General features: G+C 42.6%; 1 long non-coding RNA gene across 1 annotated transcript in view; it reads left to right on the top strand.

Annotated features, from left to right (window-relative positions):
- The window catches only part of LOC120996107, a 208,623-nt gene that overhangs the window by 11,167 nt on the left and 174,540 nt on the right, over window positions 1-22,916 (top strand). The gene's annotated exons all lie outside the window — the stretch shown is intronic.

The raw sequence follows: 22,916 nt of genomic DNA, 5'->3' as shown, positions 1-22,916 counted from the left end.
TTTTAAATTAGAGGGGCAAAGGTTTAAAAGTAATATCAGGAAGTATTACTTTACTGAGAGAGTAGTGGATGCATGGAATAGCCTTCCTGCAGAAGTGGCAGCTGCAAATACAGTGGAGGAGTTTAAGCATGCATGGGATAGGCATAAGGCCATCCTTCATATAAGATAGGGCCAGGTCCATAGTATTTAGTATATTGGGCAGACTAGATGGGCCAAATGGTTCTTATCTGCCGACACATTCTATGTTTCTATGTAATACCATGCACTTACTAATGTATTGTGATTTTCCATATTGCTTCCTATGCTGGCTGGATTCATTTTTCCATCACATTATACACTGCTCATATCCAGGGGTTACATCCAACCACCAATGGTTGTGGTTTTGCTTGGACACTATAGGAAAACAAATAAATAAATAAATAAATCGCTGGCCTATTTGGTGGCTGGGACTGTGGGAGTGCACATATGCTAGTGCATTTTCCTATGGATTGCAAGGTGGTCATAACCATGGAAACGAGCAGTGTATAATGTGATGGAAAAATGAATCCAGCCAGCAAAGGAAGCAATATGGACAATACATTAGTAAGTGCCTGGTATTAACTTTATCTACAGTTGCAAGAAAAAGTATGTGAACCCTTTGGAATGATATGGATTTCTGCACAAATTGGTCATAAAATGTGATCTGATCTTCATTTAAGTCACAACAATTGACAATCACAGTCTGCCTAAACTAATAACACACAAAGAATTAAATGTTACCATGTTTCTATTGAACACACCATGTAAACATTCACAGTGCAGGTGGAAAAAGTATGTGAATGCTTGGATTTAATAACTGGTTGAACCTCCTTTGGCAGCAATAACTTCAACCAAACGTTTCCTGTAGTTGCAGATCAGACGTGCACAACGGTCAGGAGTAATTCTTGACCATTCCTCTTTACAGAACTGTTTCAGTTCAGCAATATTCTTGGAATGTCTGCTGTGAATCGCTTTCTTGAGGTCATGCCACAGCATCTCAATCGGGTTGAGGTCAGGACTCTGACTGGGCCACTCCAGAAGGCGTATTTTCTTCTGTTTAAGCCATTCTGTTGTTGATTTACTTCTATGCTTTGGGTCGTTGTCCTGTTGCAACACCCATCTTCTGTTGAGCTTCAGCTGGTGGACAGATGGCCTTAAGTTCTCCTGCAAAATGTTATGATAAACTTGGGAATTCATTTTTCCTTCGATGATAGCAATCCGTCCAGGCCCTGATGCAGCAAAGCAGCCCCAAACCATGATGCCCCCACCACCATACTTCACAGTTGGGATGAGGTTTTGATGTTGGTGTGCTGTGCCTCTTTATATCCACACATAGTGTTGTGTGTTTCTTCCAAACAGCTCAACTTTGGTTTCATCTGTCCACAGAATATTTTGCCAGTACTGCTGTGGAACATCCAGGTGCTCTTGTGCAAACTGTAAATGTGCAGCAATTTTTTTTTGCACAGCAGTGGCTTCCTCTGTGGTATCCTCCCATGAAATCCATTCTTGTTTAGTGTTTTACGTATCGTAGATTCGCTAACAGGGATGTTAGCATATGCCAGAGACTTTTGTAAGTCTTTAGCTGACACTCTAGGATTCTTCTTCACCTCATTGAGCAGTCTGCCCTGTGCTCTTGTAGTCATACTTACAGGAGGGCCACTCCTAGGGAGAGTAGCAGCAGTGCTGAACTTTCTCCATTTATAGACAATTTGTCTTACCGTGGACTGACGAACAGCAAGGCTTTTGGAGATACTTTTATAACCCTTTCCAGCTTTATGCAAGTCAACAATTCTTAATCGTACGTCTTCTGAGAGCTCTTTTGATGCGAGGCATCATTCACATCAGGCAATGCTTCTTGTGAAAAGCAAACCCAGAACTGGTGTGTTTTTTTGATCGGGCAGGGCATCTGTAACCAACACCTCCAATCTTATCTCATTGATTGGACTCCAGTTGGCTGACACCTCACTCCAATTAGCTCTTGGAGATGTCATTAGTCTAGGGGTTCACATACTTTTTCCACCTGCACTGTGAATGTTTACATGGTGTGTTCAATAAAAACATGGTAACATTTAATTCATTGTGTATTATTAGTTTAAGAAGACTGTGATTGTCTATTGTTGTGACTTAGATGAAGATCAGATCACATTTTATGACCAATTTGTGCAGAAATCCATATAATTCTAAAGGGTCTACATACTTTTTCTTGTAACTGTACATAATAAATTCAATTTTCTGAAGTGAGACAACCCCTTTAATGTTGCTGATTATGACTTACAGCTAATGTAAACCCAAGTCAGTATCTCAGAAAATTAGAATATAATATAAGACCAATTAAAAAATTATTTTTAATACAGAAATGTTGGCCTACTGAAAAGTATATACAGTCTATGCACTCAATACTTGGTCAGGGCTAATTTTGCATTAACCCCTTAAGGACCAGGCCATTATTCACCTTAAGGACCAGACAGATTTTTGTGTCACTTTATGTGGTGATAACTTTAAAATGCTTTTAATTATCCAAGCCATTTTGAGATTGTTTTCTCGTAAATAATTCGGACAAATTCGCAACTTTTAAAATTTCTATTTCTCTGCTTTTAAAACAGATAGTGATACCTCATATAATAGTTATTACTTTACATTTCCCATATGTCTACTTCATGTTTGGATCATTTTGTGAATGCCATTTTATTTTTTGGGGACGTTAGAAGGCTTATAAATTTAGAAGCAAATCCCACTTTTTAAGGACAAGTTCAAGTCTGAAGTCACTTTGTGAAGCTTACATTATAGAAACCAGCCAAAAATGACCCCATTTTAGAAACTACACCCCTCAAGGTATTCAAAACTGATTTTACAAACGTTGTTAACCCTTTAGGTGTTCCACAAGAGTTCATGGAAAATGAAAATGAAATTTCAGAATTTCACTTTTTTTGGCAGATTTTCCATTTTAATCATTTTTTTACACTAACAAAGCAAGGATTAACAGCCAAACTAAACTCAATATTTATTGCCCTGATTCTGTAGTTTACAGAAACACTCCATATGTGGTCGTAAACTTCTGTATAGCCACACAGCAGGGCTCAGAAGGAAAGGAACGCCATATGGGTTTTGGAAGGCAGATTTTAATGGACTGGTTTTTTGACACCATGTCCCATTTGAAGCCCCCTTGATGCACCCTAGAGTGCAGTAGAAACTCCAAAAAAGTGACCCCATTTTAGAAACTACACCCCTTAGGGTATTTAAAACTGATTTTATAAACTTTGTTAACTCTTTAGGTGTTCCACAAGAATTAATTGAAAATGGATATGAAATTTCAGAATTTAACTTTTTTGGGCAGATTTTCCATTTTAATAATTTTTTTTCCGCTAACAAAGCCAGGATTAACAGCCAAACTAAACTCAATATTTATTGCCCTAATTCTGTAGTTTACAGAAAAACCCCATATGTGGTCGTAAACTGCTGTACAGGCACATGGCAGGGGGCAGAAGGAACGCCATATGGTTTTTGAAGGGCAGATTTCACTGGGATAATTTTAACTTGCCATATCACATTTAAAGACCCCCTGAGGCGCCCCTAGAGTAGAAACTACAAAAAAGTGACTCCATTTTGGAAACTACGGGATAAGGTGGCAGTTTTGTTGGTACTATCTTAGCATACAGATGATTTTTGGTTGCCCTATATTACACTTTTTCTGAGGCAAGGTAAAAAATAATTTGCTGTTTTGGCACTGTTTTTATGTTTTGTTTACAACATTCATCTGACAGGTTATATCATGAGCTATTTTTATAGAGCAGGTTGTTACGGATGCGACAATACCAAATATGACTACTTTTTTGTTGTTGTTTGTTTCAGTTTTACATAATAAAGCATTTTTTTTTATTTTTTTATTTTTTTGTGTCTCCATATTCTGAAAGCCATAGTTTTTTTTTATTTTTTGGGCAACTGTCTTATATAGGGGCTCATTTTTTTCAGTATGAGATGACGGTTTGATTGTTACAATTTTGGGGTGCATAGGACTTTTTGATCGCTTGCTGATACTTTATGTGATGTAAGGTGACAAAATGGCTTTTTAACACCGTTTTTATTTTTTTACGGTGTTCATCTGAGGGGTTAGGTTATGTGGTATTTTTATAGAGCAGGTTGTTACGGACGCGGCGATACCTAATATGTATACTTTTTTTTTTTTTACATTTAACACAATAAAAGCATTTTTGAAACAATGTTTTAGTGTCTCCATAGTCTGAGCCATATTTTTTTTTATATTTTTTGGACGATTGTCCTATGTAGGAGCTCATTTTTTGCGGGATGAGGTGACGGTTAGATTGAGATGATGGAAAGATATGCCTTTTTGATCGCTTGGTGTTACACTTTTTGCATTTTGCGTTTTTTCTTTTTTTTTTTTCTTTCTTTTTTTTTATTATAAAATCAGAGGAAAGGGGCGTTTTTTTCTTTTTTTGACTTGAAACTAAAACACTTTTTTTTACTTTTTAAAAAAAACTTTACTTCTGTCCCACTCTGGGACTTCAACTTTTGGGGGTCTGATCCCCTCTGCAATGCATTAAAATACATCTGTATTGTAATGCATTGCCTGTTAGTGTATGACACTGAGTCATACATTAACAGGTTGCCTAGGAGACCCAGCTGGATGGATCTCCTCGGCACCCGTAGAAGGCAGGTCCCGATGTCGTGCAAGGCATTGGGCAGCCTCTGCACGGCATCGGGCTGCCTTCTGACACATCGAAGGCAGCCCGATGCCGTGCAGAGGCTGCCCATCGGGGACTCGGTGCGCTGCTTCACCCACTGGAAACAACTTCTATGTTGCGTCTCTTAAATAAAAATAAAATATATAATAAAAGTTCACCACTGTGTTTTCTTCTTTTTTTGGCGTCGCAGACTTTCGTCTGAAGCGGGCTTTTTCACATTCAACGAGTCAGTTCAAAAAAAGGAGTCGCGCTGCCTCACTTGGCTATATTTCATGAGTACTGATCAGGATAGGATACAACAGCTTTCTGGTGATGCCAAACAATGAGGTTCCACAGGAGAATAATCTCTGTCACAAAACCACCCCTCTGTAGATATAAAGGTTAAGGTACATAGTGAAGGTCCACCAATGTTTCCGATGATAATGATAGGGGCATGGCCTGAATGGGCTTTGCACCTCATGGTGCCATTGAAACATATGTTTTTTTGTCTGTGGTGTTTTCTGCCCCCCCTTCCCCCCTTCTTTGTCTCCTGTTATTTCTCCTCAGGTTAAGTGAGCCGGTAGGATACTGGACAGCTTCAGGATTGGTCAGTTGGCTTAATGGTCAGCGTTTCTATTGGATAAATCTGTTGCTGTCTGGTTGCTGGGCCATGTTTCAATTTTTATCTAGCAGCTAGATTGGTTAGCGGTGAGGTGAGGCGGGAAATTCACCTATTTATTGAGGCATCTTACCTGCGGAGTGCAGTCGTCGCGTCAAGAGCAGAGAAGAAGCTTGTCCCGCCCGCCCTCCCTGCAATTTTGTCGCGGTCTTTGTTTCATTTTAGGGGGGGGTTAGTTGCTCAGAATTCTGGGTGGACTTAAATTATTTCAGTAATGGACTTTAATATTTATTCAAATGGTATTTATATTGGATTTAAAGTTGGTTGATTTATGTAACCCCCAAGAATTTAATAAAGACCGCGGCCTTTTCATCCATATGAGTTTTGTGTTTATTATTTAGTATGTAAGGATTTATTGTTGAATATGGCACTATAGATTTTTATTATACTAACAAAGGTATAAAATCAGTAGGCATAAAACAGAATAAAATCTCCGTTGTTATAACACCGCCCGGTGGTTTTGTGACCGAGATTATCCTCCTGTGGAACCTTGTTATTTGGCATCACCAGATGTATCCTATCCTGATCAGTACCCATGAAATATAGCCAAGTGAGGCAGAGCGACTCCTTTTTTCTGAACTAACTTCTATGTCGCGGTCAGCGCGGACCGCGGCATAGAAGGGGTTAATACGCTGGCATTGCTGTAAACATCAATGTCGGTGGATACAGCAGGGGCCCGGCTAGCAAGGACTGCCGGACCTCTGCAGTAATCGGGCGTGCAACGCTCCGGTGCCTGCCCGATCAGCCCGCCATGCATGTACGGTGGAATGCATTCTGGCAATGCATCCGCCACCGTACATGCACTGAGTTTTGCGTTAAGGGGTTAATTACTGCATCAATGCGGCGATCAGCCTGTGACACTGCTGAGGGGTTATGGAAGCCCAGGTTGCTTTGATAGCGGCCTTCAGCTCGTCTGCATTGTTGGGTCTGGTGTCTCTTATCTTCCTTTTGACAATACCTCATAGATTTTCTGTGGGGTTTAGGTCAGGCGAGTTCACTAGCCAATCAAGCACAGCCATACCATGGTTATTAAACCAGGTATTAGTAGTTTTGGCAGTCTGGGCAAGTACCAAGTCCTGCTGAAAAATTAAATCAGCATCTCCATAAAGCTTGTCAGCAGAGGGAAGCATGAAGCGCTCTAAGGCCCCTTTCACACGGGCGAGTATTCCGCGAGGATGCGATGCGTGAGTTGAACGCATTGCACCCGCACTGAATACCGACCCATTCATTTCTATGGGGCAGTGCACATAAGCGGTGATTTTCACGCATCACTTGTGCGTTGCGTGAAAATCGCAGCATGCTCTATATTCTGCGTTTTTCACGCAACGCAGGCCCCATAGAAGTGAATGGGGTTGCTTGAAAATCGCAAGCATCCGCAAGCAAGTGTGGATGCGGTTGCTAGGAGACGATCGGGATGGAGACCCGATCATTATTATTTTCCCTTATAACATGGTTATAAGGGAAAATAATAGCATTCTGAATACAGAATGCATAGCAAAATAGCGCTGGAGGGGTTAAAAAAATATAATTTAACTCACCTTAGTCCACTTGATCGCGCAGCCCAGCATCTCCTTCTGTCTCCTTTGCTGAACAGGACCTATGGTGACGTCACTCCAGTCATCACATGATCCATCACATGATCTTTGATAGATCATGTGATGACCGGAGTGACGTCACCACAGGTCCTGTTCAGCAAAGGAGACAGAAGAGATGTCGGCTGCGCGATCAAGTGGACTAAGGTGAGTTAAATATTTTTATTTATTTTTTAACCCCTCCAGCGCTATTTTACTATGCATTCTGTATTCAGAATGCTATTATTTTCCCTTATAACCATGTTATAAGGGAAAATAATACAATCTACAGAACACCGATCCCAAGCCCGAACTTCTGTGAATCGTGCGTGTTCCCTCAACGCACCTGCACATTTTCCCGCAACGCCCGTGTGAAAGAGGCCTAAAATTTCCAAGTTGTGTCTGACTAGGAAATTTTAGAGCTCTACAACAGATGACAATTGAGCTATCCAGCGCTCTATAAACTCAAATGAGGGCACTGTGCCGAGCTTGTTAACATTCAGGATTGAAAGGTGCTTTAGCAAATGGGGAAATTTATGAAATTGTCTAAAACCAAAGCTGTTTTTGTTGTCCATAACAACCAATCACAGCGCAGCTTTCATTTCATATTCTGCTCATAAAACGGAAAGCTGCATTGTGATTGGTTGCTATGGGAAACAAAGAGCATGTGTTTTAAAGGGGTTGGCCTATTAAAACGTATCCCGTATCCCGTATTCACAGAATAGGGGTTAAGTATCTGACTACTAGGGCCCCCTGACGATCATGAGAATGGAGGAGTGGCGATAACCCATGCTCGCTGCCGCTCTGTCCAGCTCAATAAGAGCACTGGAGATAGCCAAGCACTAGTACTCTCCGGCAATCCGGAGTTGAATGGAGCAGCCAACAAGTGTGTCTGCTGCTTCATTTAAACAGGACCCCGCCAGTCAGACACTTATTCCATGTCTTGTGGATAGCGAATACACTGGGGGAGATTTATCAAAACTGGTGTATAGGAAAAACTAGCTTAGTTGCCTATAGCAACCAATCGGATTCCACCTTTCATTTTTCAGATCTCCTTTGGAAAATGAATGGTGGGATCTGATTGGCTGCTATGGTCAACTAAGTCAGTGCCACTTTACACCAGTTTGATAAATCTCCCCAATTGTCTCCATGAGACGACCCATGTAGATTTATCAAAACTTGTGTAAAGTAGAACAGTCTTAGTTGCCCTTAGCAACCAATCAGATTTCACCTTTCATTTTCCAAAGGAGCTCTGGAAAAAGGTTGAATCTGATTGGTTGCTATGGGCAACTAAGCCAGTTCTGCTTTACACCAGTTTTGATTAATCTCCTCCAGCGTTAATAAATCATCCCTAATGTTTTTTGAACCAGCACAGCCATGTTGTAGGTAAACTGCTTCAGATTGCTGGACATGTGTGAAGGCACCATCACAGAGTGTTAATATACCTACCCAATTAAACCACACATGTAATATGAAAAAGTAGACTTTATTGCACATAATCATATCAAAGCAATATATCACGGAGGCACATCATAAAATCCGTGGGTGAGAACTGTAGAGCCAAAATCCCCCCCACACACAGATACTATCAGCCTATATTGCATGTACAACATCCCATATACACTCACCTAAATAATTATTAGGAACACCATACTAATACGGTGTTGGACCCCCTTTTGCCTTCAGAACTGCCTTAATTCTACGTGGCATTGATTCAACAAGGTGCTGATAGCATTCTTTAGAAATGTTGGCCCATATTGATAGGATAGCATCTTGCAGTTGATGGAGATTTGAGGGATGCACATCCAGGGCACGAAGCTCCCGTTCCACCACATCCCAAAGATGCTCTATTGGGTTGAGATCTGGTGACCGTGGGGGCCATTTCAGTACAGTGAACTCATTGTCATGTTCAAGAAACCAATTTGAAATGATTCGAGCTTTGTGACATGGTGCATTATCCTGCTGGAAGTAGCCATCAGAGGATGGATACATGTTCTCATTCTGTTTACGCCAAATTCGGACTCTACCATTTGAATGTCTCAACAGAAATCGAGACTCATCAGACCAGGCAACATTTTTCCAGTCTTCAACAGTCCAATTTTGGTGAGCTCGTGCAAATTGTAGCCTCTTTTTCCTATATGTAGTGGAGATGAGTGGTACCCGGTGGGGTCTTCTGCTGTTGTAGCCCATCCGCCTCAAGGTTGTGCGTGTTGTGGCTTCACAAATGCTTTGCTGCATACCTCGGTTGTAACAAGTGGTTATTTCAGTCAACGTTGCTCTTCTATCAGCTTGAATCAGTCGGCCCATTCTCCTCTGACCTCCAGCATCCACAAGGCATTTTCGCCCACAGGACTGCCGCATACTGGATGTTTTTCCCTTTTCACACCATTCTTTGTAAACCCTAGAGATGGTTGTGCGTGAAAATCCCAGTAACTGAGCAGATTGTGAAATACTCAGACCGGCCCGTCTGGCACCAACAACCATGCCACGATCAAAATTGCTTAAATCACCTTTCTTTCCCATTCTGACATTCAGTTTGGCGTTCAGGAGATTGTCTTGACCAGGACCACACCCCTAAATGCATTGAAGCAACTGCCATGTGATTGGTTGACTAGATAATCGCATTAATGAGAAATAGAACAGGTGTTCCTAATAATTCTTTAGGTGAGTGTACATAAAGTTAATCATATATGCACACCAACAAGGCAACGCATAACAAAGTGCTAGTGATATAGGATACGGCACAATAATCTATAGCAGGTCAGTAATAAAGATCTGATACTCATCTCACAGATAGCCAAAACATATGCTGGGTCCCCCACCAGTTATTCTCCAGACAATGTGGCTCCAACTTGGGGACATCGGAATAAGTATCGCTAACAGCAATCAGAGTGGTATAAACAGATATTACCCAATACAAACATACAGTATACTAACCATAGTATCCATGGGGAGAGAGAAAGAGGACAACTTCCTGACGTACATTTTGCCTAAGGCTACTTTCACACTCGCATTTGGTGCGAATCTGTCTTGTATCTGCACAGACGGATCCGCCCCGATAATGCAAACGCTTGTATCCGTTCATAACGGATCCGTTTGCATTATTCATAAAAAAAAAAGTCTAAGTCAAAACTGATCCGTCTTGACTTACATTGAAAGTCAATGGGGGACGGATCCGTTTTCAATTGCACCATATTGTGTCAGTGAAAAACGGATCCGTTTGGGTCCGCATAGTCAGACGGTCACCAAAACGCTGCAAGCTGCGTTTTAGTGACCGTCTGAAAAACGCAACGGAGACCAAACGCAGCTAAATTGATGCATTCTGAACGGATCCTTATCCATTCAGAATGCATTGGGGCTGAACTGATCCGTTTTGGTCCTCTTGTGAGAGCCCTGAACGGATCTCACAAGCGGACCCAGAAACGCTAGTGTGAAAGTAGCCTTATCCAAGGGAATAAAATCACTGAGTTGCTACCTACATTATAAACCCAGCACTCAGCTGGGATCACTTCATAATTATTGGTTCTCTCCAATCCGGTACAAGAATGGGGAAGGGGGTGTGTGTACAGGGTCGGGCATCGCATCCTCCTGGTCCCGCCTACTTAACTCATGAGGTGTCCAGCAGACACCGCAGGGTACGCGGCACTAGCTGAATGCGTAGTTCCGGCCATGTGACCACGCCACGCAACCCGTCACTTGACCGAGCACATGACTCATGCGCCATAGAGACTTCTCAGCCAATTCAGCGAGCCTGCGTCCTAAAAGGGGACAAACAGACCCGCAGGTCAGTATAATGCTGAGAACAATGGCAACATAATCCCCAGCATACAATAATCAATTACATAGTCGCAAAATACCAAAGGACAAATCCACAATTCAAACATGCGAACCTTCAGCTATGGAATATTTAACATAGTAACATAGTACATAAGGCCGATAAAAGACATTTGTCCATCAAGTTCGGCTTGTCATCCTGCAAGTTGATCCAGAGGAAGGCAAAAAAAAAAAACTGTGAGGTAGAAGCCAATTTTCCTCACTTTAGGGGAATAAAAAATTCCTTCCCGACTCCAATCAGGCAATCAGAATATCTCCCTGGATCAACGACCCCTCTCTAGTAGCTATAGCCTGTAATATTATTACGCTCCAGAAATACATCCAGGCCCCTCTTGAACTCTTTTAGTGAACTCACCACCTCCTCAGGCAGAGAGTTCCATAGTCTCACTGCTCTTACCGTAAAGAATCCTTTTCTATGTTTGTGTACAAACCTTCTTTCCTCCAGACGCAGAGGATGTCCCCTCGTCACAGTCACAGTCCTGGGGATAAATAGATGATGGGAGAGACTCTGTACTGACCCCTGATATAGTTATACATAGTAATTAGATCTCCCCTCAGTCGTCTTTTTTCTAAAGTGAATAACCCTAATTTTGATAATCTTTCAGGGTACTGTAGTTGCCCCATTCCAGTTATTACTTTAGTTGCCCTCCTCTGGACCCTCTCCAGCTCTGCTATGTCTGCCTTGTTTACAGGAGCCCAGAACTGTACACAGTACTCCATGTGTGGTCTGACTAGCGATTTGTAAAGTGGTAGGACTATGTTCTTATCACGGGAATCTATGCCCCTTCTGATGCAACCCATTATCTTATTGGCCTTGGCAGCAGCTGCCTGACACTGGTTTTTGCAGCTTAGTTTTCTGTTTATTAAAATTCCTAGATCCTTTTCCATGTCAGTGTTACCGAGTGTTTTACCATTCAGTATGTACGGGTGACTTGCATTATTCCTTCCCATGTGCATAACTTTACATTTGTCAGTGTTAAACCTCATCTGCCACTTATCTGCCCAAGCCTGCAATCTATCCAGATCCCTCTGTAGTAGTATACTGTCCTCCTCTGTCTGCGTTAATTACTTTAAAGAGTAAAATAGTAATAGTATTTACATGCGCCTAAAAAAAATATAAATCTACAGAATAAAAAATAGATAATAAATAGTAAATAATCACCATATCTCTTAGACATATCTATTAGACATATATCAGGCATAAACAGTCAAAAATATTACTAGAATTGGTGTATACCATATAAATTAGTGTTATATAGTGCATTTAGGTAGTGCAGCATTTGTCTGCGGTTTTGCTGCGTTACCGCATCTACACAGAGTGACAAACACCATTGGAACCAATAATTTCTACTGGTGTGATTTACCAGTTCCCCCCAAAAAAAACAGATTAAGGCAGGGGTGTGATATACCTATAATATAATTTATATATAGTGCATTTGAGTGCGGTTCTGCTGAGATACCGCAGCTATACAGAGGGACAAACACTGTTGGAACAACTAATTGCAACTGTTGTGATTAGAGATGAACAAATCGAAGCTGACAAAGTCGAATTCATTCCGAATTTCAGGAAAAATTTGATTCTGAACGAATGTGAATTTCCTCATGCTTCGTGGTAACAAATCGCATTATTAGCAAGAGTTTAAAGTGCCCACATATAGCACATAGTGGGACACTGCATCAAGATGAATCAGGCGTAGATCAGCCAGGATTTCAACACACCAATGCCTGATGCATCAGACTAGATCATCCATGGTGCCACACCAACATTTTGACAAAAGAGACCGTTTTCTTCTGGCTACCAGCCTCAGCTACTATTCTTGTAAAATTCTTTTTATTAAAGTTTTTTAAAACAAATAAAACAAAAAATACTTTTCCATGATACAGAGAAAATATCAAATATAGGAGTTCAGACTTGATTACAGTCGCATAATAAACTTATATCACCGAAGTGAACAAAAATGATAAGTGAGTTGAATAGTAACATAGAAAAGTCTAACAATAATATGCTGTTACCCGCCTGATGCCAAACATCTGATGCCAAGTGCTCCTTCTTTCACCCACCATCTTCAGCGAGTACTAGTATTGCCACCCACTTCCACACTATGTCACCTTGCCACTCTGTGTCCTACTGATGCTGCCATGTCCACACTATGTCAACTTGCCACTCTGTGGCCTCCTGGTGCTGCCATGTCCACACTATGTCACAGTGCCACTCTGTTGTATCATGCTGCTGCTCCTGCCATGTCCACACTATGTCACCTTGCCACTCTGGCCTCCTGATGCTGCCCTCTCCACACTATGTAACCTGGCCACTCGCTGGCCTCTACATACTGCTGCCACCTCCACACTGTCATTGTGCCACTCTGTGGCCTCCTGATGCTGCCGCTACCTCCAGACTTTGTCATTGGGCCACTGTGTGGTTTCCTCATGCTGCTTCCACCTCACCACTCTGTCATAGGGACACTCTGTGGACTTCTCATGCTGTTCACAGCCTCCCTACTTCATGACTGAGCCACTATTTTGGCTTTCGGCCTGGCTGACATCATCATTTATTTGACCTTTCTTCTGATCTGTCAGAAGGAAGTAAAAATGAGACGCACAACGGATTCTCTCTGTGTAGCAGCTGTAAGGCTTATTGGCTTATGATTTGGTAGACAAAAGCAGGAGTGGGTACAAAACACAGAAGACATGCAACTATTCCGTTCACATGTCATCTCTGTTTTAGATCCACTCCTGTTTTTATTGTCATTAGTAATACTGAGCAAATGCTGACCGGGTGAAGACGTATGCTCCAAAGACAGGATCCGTTTTTTGTGGGTTATTGTTCTGATGGATCAGAGGAAGGGCTAATTAATCAGTGAAGTCAACACAAACTTACTGCTGACATCCTCTCCACTCTGTCGGGGGGCTCTACTTGTATAAGCGTGTAATAGAATAGGTTCTGTAGACATCTATGTGGAATCAGCTGACAAGGGTGTAAAAGGAGTGCACTTCTTCTTGACGCTAACATCAACCTGTAAGGCCAGTTATTAGGCCAGTTTTGGCAAATTTAAGTATACTTTTTTATAATTTTAATCAAGTTTTGGTTTAATAAAATCAATGTTAAAATATTTAATAAATTTTATAATAAAAATGAAATGTTGCGTAAGACAGCAGAGAATCGGCCAGTCTTCAGTTTATTCAACGACGTGGAGGGTGTTGCGATGGAGAAAGCATTCCAAAAAAATAATTACTCGCCACCTGGAGCCGAATCCTGTCAAGATTGATGCATGTGCGGAATTGGCTGCTCATCCAGCAAGATACTTCTGGGGGAACCTGCCTGGCATGCTTAGGCCTCTACTAGCGACAGACAATGAGAAGAAGACAAAGCTTCAAGATTGCTTGGAGCCCGGAAGAGTTGAAAATTTTATCACAATTCAAACCAACCAGGGCCCAATCTCTTCATCAGGTATTCCCAGTCATCATGGAATGGAAAGGAGGGCATCATTATTATATTTAATAATAAAATGTTTAATACATTTTATAATAAAAATTACATTTTTCCTAACACAGGAGGAGGAGGACATCCTGTGGTGCACGGAGATGGTCTTCGGATTCCCACACAGACATCTCACGTGGCTCCCAAAAGCAGCTCCTAGGAAGATCATGGAGCGTCCCGATCATCCGTCATCTATTCACCCCACTTTATTTTGGAAGTGTGTAGAACCCGTGTGCGACCACCACACTACAGATTGATCATGGAGACACAGAATTTTATAATATATATGGAATAAATTTCATAATAAAATGTTTAATAAATTTAATAATAACATTAAAAAAAATTCTTAGGAGAGAATCGGCCAGTCTTCAGTTTCAACGACGTGGAGGGTGTTGCGATGGAGAAAGCATTCCAAAAAAACAATTCCTCTACACCTGGAGCTGAATCCTGTCAAGATTGATGCAAGTGCGGTATTGGCTGCTCATCCAGCAAGATACTTCTGGGGGAACCTGCCTGCCATGCTTAGGCCTCTACTAGCGACAGACAATGAGAAGAAGACAAAGCTTGTTCTTTTCTGTACATTGAATGAATAATTTTTGGGGCCTGTCTTATATACCTCCAGCCACATAATCACTTGATGTTTTCTGAATGCCTAATGTTTGGGGCCTGTACTCCCGTGGCCTAAAATAAAATCTTTCTAGGCTCCAGCAGGGCACATTTTTCAGAGTTTCAATTTAAAGGGAACCTGTCACCGGGATTTTGTGTATAGAGCTGAGGACATGGGTTGCTAGATGGCCGCTAGCACATTTGCAATACCCAGTCCTCACAGCTCTGTGTGCTTTTATTGTGTAAAAAAACTGATTTGATACATATGCAAAGTAACCTGAGATGAGTCCTGTCCCTGAGATGAGTCAGTAACAGGACTCATCTCAGGGTTATTTGCATATGTGTCAAATCGTTTTTTTTACACAAAAAAAGCACACAGAGCTATGGGGACTGGGTATTGCAGATGTGCTAGCGGCCATCTAGCAACCCATGTCCGCAGCTCTATACACAAAATCCCGGTGACAGGTTCCCTTTAGGACGCAAAAAAATGGCCCCTGATTAAAATACATATTTTTTGTGTGAATTTTTGCCATTGATCCCCCTCTGGTATGTCACTGTCCATGTTGTGGGACGATTTGTGCACTTACTTCTTGTAAGTATTTGGTGGCTGCTTATATGAGCTGAAGGTTTTTCAGGTTCGACTGCCATTAAAGTGAATGGGGCCCACCGCGAACTTGCGGTTCGCGAACATTTGATCGCGTTCGCGAACCGTCCCGGTGTTCGTCCGATGTTCGTCCATCACTAATCGCTAGCACTTTGTTATGCGTTGCCTTGTTGGTGTGCATATATGATTAACTTTATGTATATGGGGTATATGCAATATAGGCTGATAGTATCTGTGTGTGTGGGGGGATTTTGGCTCTAGAGTTCTCACCCGCAGATTTTATGATGTGCCTCTGTGATATATTGTTTTGATATGATTATGTGCAATACAGTCTACTTTTTTATATTACGTGTGTGGTTTAATTGGGTGGGTATATGACATGCTTAGGTTTATGGTGGTTGTTATTTGGTGTCCTACCATCAGAGTGCTGTACTCGTTTAAGTGGTATAAAATGAATTTCAGCCTTTTTCATTTTTTTCTCTTTTGGATCCAGCAGGATGAGGCCGCACCTCATTGTATCTCATCTAAAAGCATATTAACCACTTTTATGTATGTGTCAGCGGCACAAATGACATTTTTTCCCCACTTCTTATTCCTCATTACAGAGCAAATTGCATTATCTTTACACGTGCCGCACAGATCCGTGTTATAAATACTCTCTAATTTCTCCACTGCACTTAACACTTTTGCTTTTCTTATAGCAATTACCATTGCAAAGTGTTTAATTCCTAATGTTACTGCACAGCTCTGCTGGATGAACAATTAATAATGAATGCAATCGGCGCACTGACAGATGGTCCTGCAGTGAAGTGCACTCCATAGCAAAGTTTCATAAATTAATATGAATGGATTAATAGTGACAGGCCGACAAAATGCCTTCTGATCTACACCACCTCATCAGTGCAGGTCTGTGCATGGAGGATACCTAAAGGCACAGGTTGAGCACAAAGCTTTGTTTTATTGATTGACTTTCATAGCCATTTTAAAGGGGTTTTCCAGGATTCCGTCCATTTTTAATTAGCCCCTGTAGAGTGTCATATCTAATGAAAAAATCATACTAACTCCATTCTGGTGCTCTGGCACCTTTCGATGATCTTCCTGTCTCCGACTTTACTTCCAAATGTGGTCACATGCTCCACTGCAACCAATAATTGGCCTCAGTGTTGACCTGTCTCCAACGGGTATGTGACCTAACAGTGATGTGCTTCCTGTGGACATGTCACCACTGAGGCGAGTCATTAGCTGCAGCTGCACATATGACCCCGGCTGGGAGTAAACAAGCAAGGCACCAGAACATTGCAGCAGTGGGCAGGTAAAATGGCCATAATCCTAGAAAACCCCATTAAAGGTCAGGTCCCTATTGCGCTTTGCAGTCCATACGCCTGTACACTGCTGTATATGGGAGTACTAATTCCGCACTGAGCTCCATAGCACATTGCTGCTCCTGTCTGTACAAGCACTGCTGTCCTAAAGCTTGGCATACAAATTTTATGCCAGGCTTTAGAATAGAGGGCACAGGCAGAGGAGCGATTTGCTATGCTGAGCTCCTGCCCTGCTCCAGGTAGACCCTGGACCATGCAAGGTTTTAAAAGAGCAGAACGAGCAGGCGCAGAGCAGGAATTCAGTGTAGCACATCGCTTCTCTGCCTCTGCGCTCTCTACTGAAGCCTGGCATAGCACATCTATGCCAGGCTTTAGGAGAGGATCACTGTGCTATAAAGCCCCTGTCCAATGCTGTGTGTGGCGGCAGGGGAATTCATACTCCCAGTAAGCTCTTGCGGGCAGGGTCCTCTTACCCCTCTGTACCAGTCTGTTTATAGTTCCTTGTTTATTGTATTTTTAGATTATATTTGTGTAACCCCCTGTTGATGTACAGTGCCATGGAATTAATGGCACTTTCAAATAAATAATAATAATATACAGCAGTGTATCGGAGTACAGATTGCAAAGCGCTATAGGGACCTGAATGTCATATGCCAATATCACATGGAAAACCCAAAAATAAAGTATATTAGAAAAAAATATTTTAGCGCTGTGGGGACTCGCTCTGGTAGACAGGATTAGCGGACGCAGTATAGAGGCAACAACAAGTTCTTTGGATCAAACAGTTCAGTGTTTTATTCACACTTTAGGCAAGTGACAAAACAAGCAGTCATATTGAAACAAAAAGTCACCTTGCGGTGTTGGTGGTAATTCACACCATGCGGCAATTCTGCCTCAAAGAGTCCTTGCTGACAGCAGCACCAAACAGGTAGCAAGCCTTCCTCCAGACACAAGGCTCCCAGATCCCAACACAGAGACATGACTTCTTATCCCAGCTGCCTATTTAAGGACAGCCAGGTGCTGCCAAAACCCGGATCGGCATTTAAAATCCGGTCTGGTATTTGACCTCACCTGGCTGTAAATCAGCCCAGCAGCATATGCTGGGGGGAAAATACCTGTTTTCCCAGACCAAACCTCTCACTGTGTCACAGGGCATTTACAGTTGGTTTTATTAAACTTTATAAGTTTAGATAAACATTAAGCCTCATGCATACAGCTGCATTGTGCATCCATGTTGTAGGGATCCATAACACTATGCACATTAAAACTAATGGAGTACATAAAAAAATTGTATGATGATTTCCATATATCTTCCTTCACTTTGATATACACTCACCTAAAGAATTATTAGGAACACCATACTAATACGGTGTTGGACCCCTTTTTGCCTTCAGAACTGCCTTAATTCTACGTGGCATTGATTCAACAAGGTGCTGATAGCATTCTTTAGAAATGTTGGCCCATATTGATAGGATAGCATCTTGCAGTTGATGGAGATTTGAGGGATGCACATCCAGGGCACGAAGCTCCCGTTCCACCACATCCCAAAGATGCTCTATTGGGTTGAGATCTGGTGACTGTGGGGGCCATTTTAGTACAGTGAACTCATTGTCATGTTCAAGAAACCAATTTGAAATGATTCGAGCTTTGTGACATGGTGCATTATCCTGCTAGAAGTAGCCATCAGAGGATGGGTACATGGTGGTCATGAAGGGATGGACATGGTCAGAAACAATGCTCAGGTAGCCCGTGGGATTTAAACGATGCCCAATTGGCACTAAGGGGCCTAAAGTGTGCCCAGAAAACATCCCCCACACCATTACACCACCACCACCAGCCTGCACAGTGGTAGCAAGGCATGATGGATACATGTTCTCATTCTGTTTACGCCAAATTCGGACTCTACCATTTGAATGTCTCAACAGAAATCGAGACTCATCAGACCAGGCAACATTTTTCCTGTCTTCAACAGTCCAATTTTGGTGAGCTCGTGCAAATTGTAGCCTCTTTTTCCTATTTGTAGTGGAGATGAGTGGTACCCGGTGGGGTCTTCTGCTGTTGTAGCCCATCCGCCTCAAGGTTGTGCATGTTGTGGCTTCACAAATGCTTTGCTGCATACCTCGGTTGTAACGAGTGGTTATTTCAGTCAACGTTGCTCTTCTATCAGCTTGAATCAGTCGGCCCATTCTCCTCTGACCTCTAGCATCCACAAGGCATTTTCGCCCGAAGGACTGCCGCATACTGGATGTTTTTCCCTTTTCACACCATTCTTTGAAAACCCTAGAAATGGTTGTGCGTGAAAATCACAGTAACTGAGCAGATTGTGAAATACTCAGACCGGCCCGTCTGGCACCAACAACCATGCCACGCTCAAAATTGCTTAAATCACCTTTCTTTCCCATTCTGACATTCAGTTTGGAGTTCAGGAGATTGTCTTGACCAGGACCACACCCCTAAATGCATTGAAGCAACTGCCATGTGATTGGTTGACTAGATAATTGCATTAATGAGAAATAGAACAGGTGTTACTAATAATTCTTTAGGTGAGTGTATATCTGATATGTTTACTGACAATATACAATATTCTGTTTTCTCGCAAGCCCTTCACAATACTACAATATTATACGTTTCCTATCTGACCGGCTCATGTCTGTCCTTGTCCTACAGTACAATATTATACCTTGTCCTATAGTACAATATTATACGTGTCCTGTCTGAATAATATTTGGTTGATTCAAAAAGAAATCCGTAGGCTCACACTGTACTTCCATATGTAGATTCACACCAAACCAGCTCATCCTGGAGTGGGTGAGGGATGCACAGACTTCCCGAATGCCTAAGAAGTCATATTCCAGCATCCAATATAGAAGATACAAATCTTAGTATTAGGCCCCATGCACACAACTATATTTTTAATCCGCATCCCATCAGAATTTTTTGCAAATTGGATGCGGACCCATTCATTTCAATGCGGCCGCAAAAATGTGGGCAGCACATCATGTCTTGTCTGCATCCGTATGTCCAATCTGCGGCCCCGCAAAAAAGCGATAGAACATATCCTATTCTTGTTGGTTCTGTGGACAAGAATAGGCATTTTTAACATAGGGTGGGGAGCACACAGCCGGTATGCATGTTTTGACAATCCATAATTTGTGGACCGCAAAACAGATACGGTTGTGTGCATGAGGCCCGAATGTGTAAGTATAAACAAACATTAAGCTTTCTACAATATTGAGTGCTGGAATTCATCTTTTTCTGTACTTCCATACGCCTCTGATTTTATCTAGAAGTATACATAGATTTTTATCTTACAGGTTCAATGCCATATTCCATCCTCTGTTATAGTGTGAAGGTTTTCCCTTTCTAGGGGAGACAATAGTGCAGTATAGAGCACCATATAGCGGCACACGAGAGCCTACAGGTTCATAATAAGGACCCACACACAACCTGCTTTGTATATGAGGTCTTAGAATATGTTATCTTCCCTGACTCTGGAAGGCGCTGTCCTGATATGCAGCGTACTCAAGTTAGGTTTAGAAATGTTCCTGGGTGTTGTAGTGCAATAGACACTAACCTGAGACGGCTGACTCTCTGCAAGGGCAGGTGATGATGAGAAATGTTCGTGACGCCAGTGCCAATTAAACGGTGGCACGCCGTTTGCTGATAGCAGGAATAACTGAGGAACCACGTGATGTTAAAACAGAATTCAAACTTTAGTAGTCATCATTTAGGGACATTGAAGGAAGCGCAGTTCCTTTGAAGGCAGTTGATTTTCAATACAGTTGATGCAGGCAATATATATGTATATAGCAAGGTGACTTTAGAGTGTTAAACACAGGACTTGCAGTACAGGCAGCTTGCACTCTATTCCTGACTGATCCTGGAACATAGAAACTCTTCTCCAAGGCCCGATGCCCTAGCTCTGGCGTATATCCTTGGTTTTATCTCTATCAAGTACCTCCTCTGTAGTCTTGAGTACCTCTTGCTGTTCTTGACTTGCCTCTGTCTCTCTCTCAGTTTCCTCAGGCTCTAGAAACTTCTGAACTCCCTTCCTGGCTAGGCCCTAGCCTATTTATACTAACCAGGGGGCTCCCTCTGCTGGCTGAAATATGAATTGCCTGCTGCAGGCCTAACTGGCTTAAAGGGAACTACACGTTATGATATAGCAGTGTCGGGTAACCTACCCGTATGCTGCACACCCCCAGACTTTAACGTGAGTAAGGCCTCGTACTCACACACACCTTCCTGAACCAGCATAACATGATACATAACATATGCATTACATTATAAATATAATAAATAATTATTTCACACAGAAAAACATAACATTGGTAACTTCATGAACAAATGACACAAGAGAAAGGGGCGTCTTCTTGCTTCTTAGGCACGGCCGCTGACCTGGCACAGCGGACTTAGGGTGAACCAGGTTAGTCCATTTTCTTTGGTGGCAGTATAATAACGGAACTACCCAGGAGTATCCTGTGGGTGTATCACAGGCAAGGGCTCACGTGGGGGAGTCCATTCTTGCGCACAAATGTCAAGTAAAGTATTACCAGTAGCAACTGTTTGGGAGGAGACACCACCAGAATAGTCAAAGTCTCCTAAACGGACTGGCGGACGTCCCCTGGTCATCCGGGTAGACCTTCTCAACACAGGGGTCTCCTCTTCCCTTAGCAACGAGGTAGAAGAGAGAGGAGCAACAGGAGGGTCTCCATCAGTGAGACCTTGGTCAGGAACAACAGGAACAACAGGAACAACTAGATCCACTAGAGGGGAAACTGGATCCGGGGCATCTTGAACCGGCTCTTCTGGAGGTGAAGATACAGTAGGAGCGGGCACCAACAAGTTCAACCATGGTGTCAGAAGCCAATGCATGGGATCAGCGTCATACCTCAGATTACTGACAGCCTGCATAGGATCCTCGGGCGGTATTGATGACTCTGACACAGGGGATTCAGATCCAGAACTCTCGGCACTAGGTTCTGGTGTCAGGCAGAGCTTTAACCGGTTTCGGTGTACAATTTGGGATCCCTTGCCTTCCCGGGTGATCTCATAAGTGTGAGTTCCAACATTTGGGATTGCAGTGACAACATAGGGACTTCGCTCCCATTTACTGTCCAGTTTACTGGTACGGCGGTTATTTTTTAACCATACCACAGCCCCTATTGTCAAGGGTTCTGCATGGGCTGCTTGATCATAGTCTCTCTGCTGTCGGTCCCTAGCATAGTCCATACGTTCCTGAACAATGGCTTTGGCTGTATTCAATCGCCTTTGATGTTCAGCAACCCAGTCGGTGTTAGGTAATGGGTTAATGCAATCAGGTACGTGTAGATCCAATGAATGATCAGCAGGCAATGTCCCTTGGCGCCCAAACATCAAATAAAAGGGAGTATACCCGGTGGAACAATGTATGGTATGATTGTATGTGAACATGAGCTGTGGCAACAGATTAGGCCAATCTCCTCTGATTTCAGGAGGCACGGCCCTCAGCATCTCTATCAAGGTCTGGTTCATTTTTTCACATAATCCATTACCTTGAGGATGGTAGGCCGTTGTCCGGATCTTCTTACAGTTGTGTAAGCGGCACAGTTCATGGAACAGATGGGACTCAAAAGCAGGTCCTTGATCGGTGAGGATCTTTTCTGGACATCCGTAGGGCAGGAGGAAGTGCTTCCAGAACAGTTCGGCTGTAGTCTTGGCTGTCTGGTCTCTCACAGGCACCGCTACAACAAACTTAGTGAAATGGTCAAAAATTGTCATGGCATAAGTATACCCTGAGCGACTAGGCTCCAGTTTCACATGGTCAATGGCGACAAGTTCAAGAGGACGAGTACTTACAATGGGTCTCAGTGGTGCCCTCTGATCATGGTGCTCACTTCGTTTTAAGGCACAGGCTACACACTCCCGACACCACTTCTCCATGTCTTCTCTCATGCCCACCCAGTAAAACCGCTGGCGGATAGTAGCCTCAGTCTTTTGGACCCCAAAGTGACCGGATTGATTGTGGTACATCTCCAACACCATACCTGCATCTCGTCGGGGTATGAGAATCTGGTGTACTCTTTCGTTGGACACTGGGTCTAGGCTTCTCCGTAGCAATAGGCCCTTTTGTATGAAGAGTTGAT

The sequence above is a fragment of the Bufo bufo genome, chromosome 3 (assembly GCF_905171765.1).
Source record: "Bufo bufo chromosome 3, aBufBuf1.1, whole genome shotgun sequence".
Lineage (NCBI taxonomy): Eukaryota > Metazoa > Chordata > Amphibia > Anura > Bufonidae > Bufo > Bufo bufo.
The sequence above is the reverse complement of the archived record's forward strand: the minus strand, read 5'-3'. Positions and strand labels throughout refer to the sequence as shown.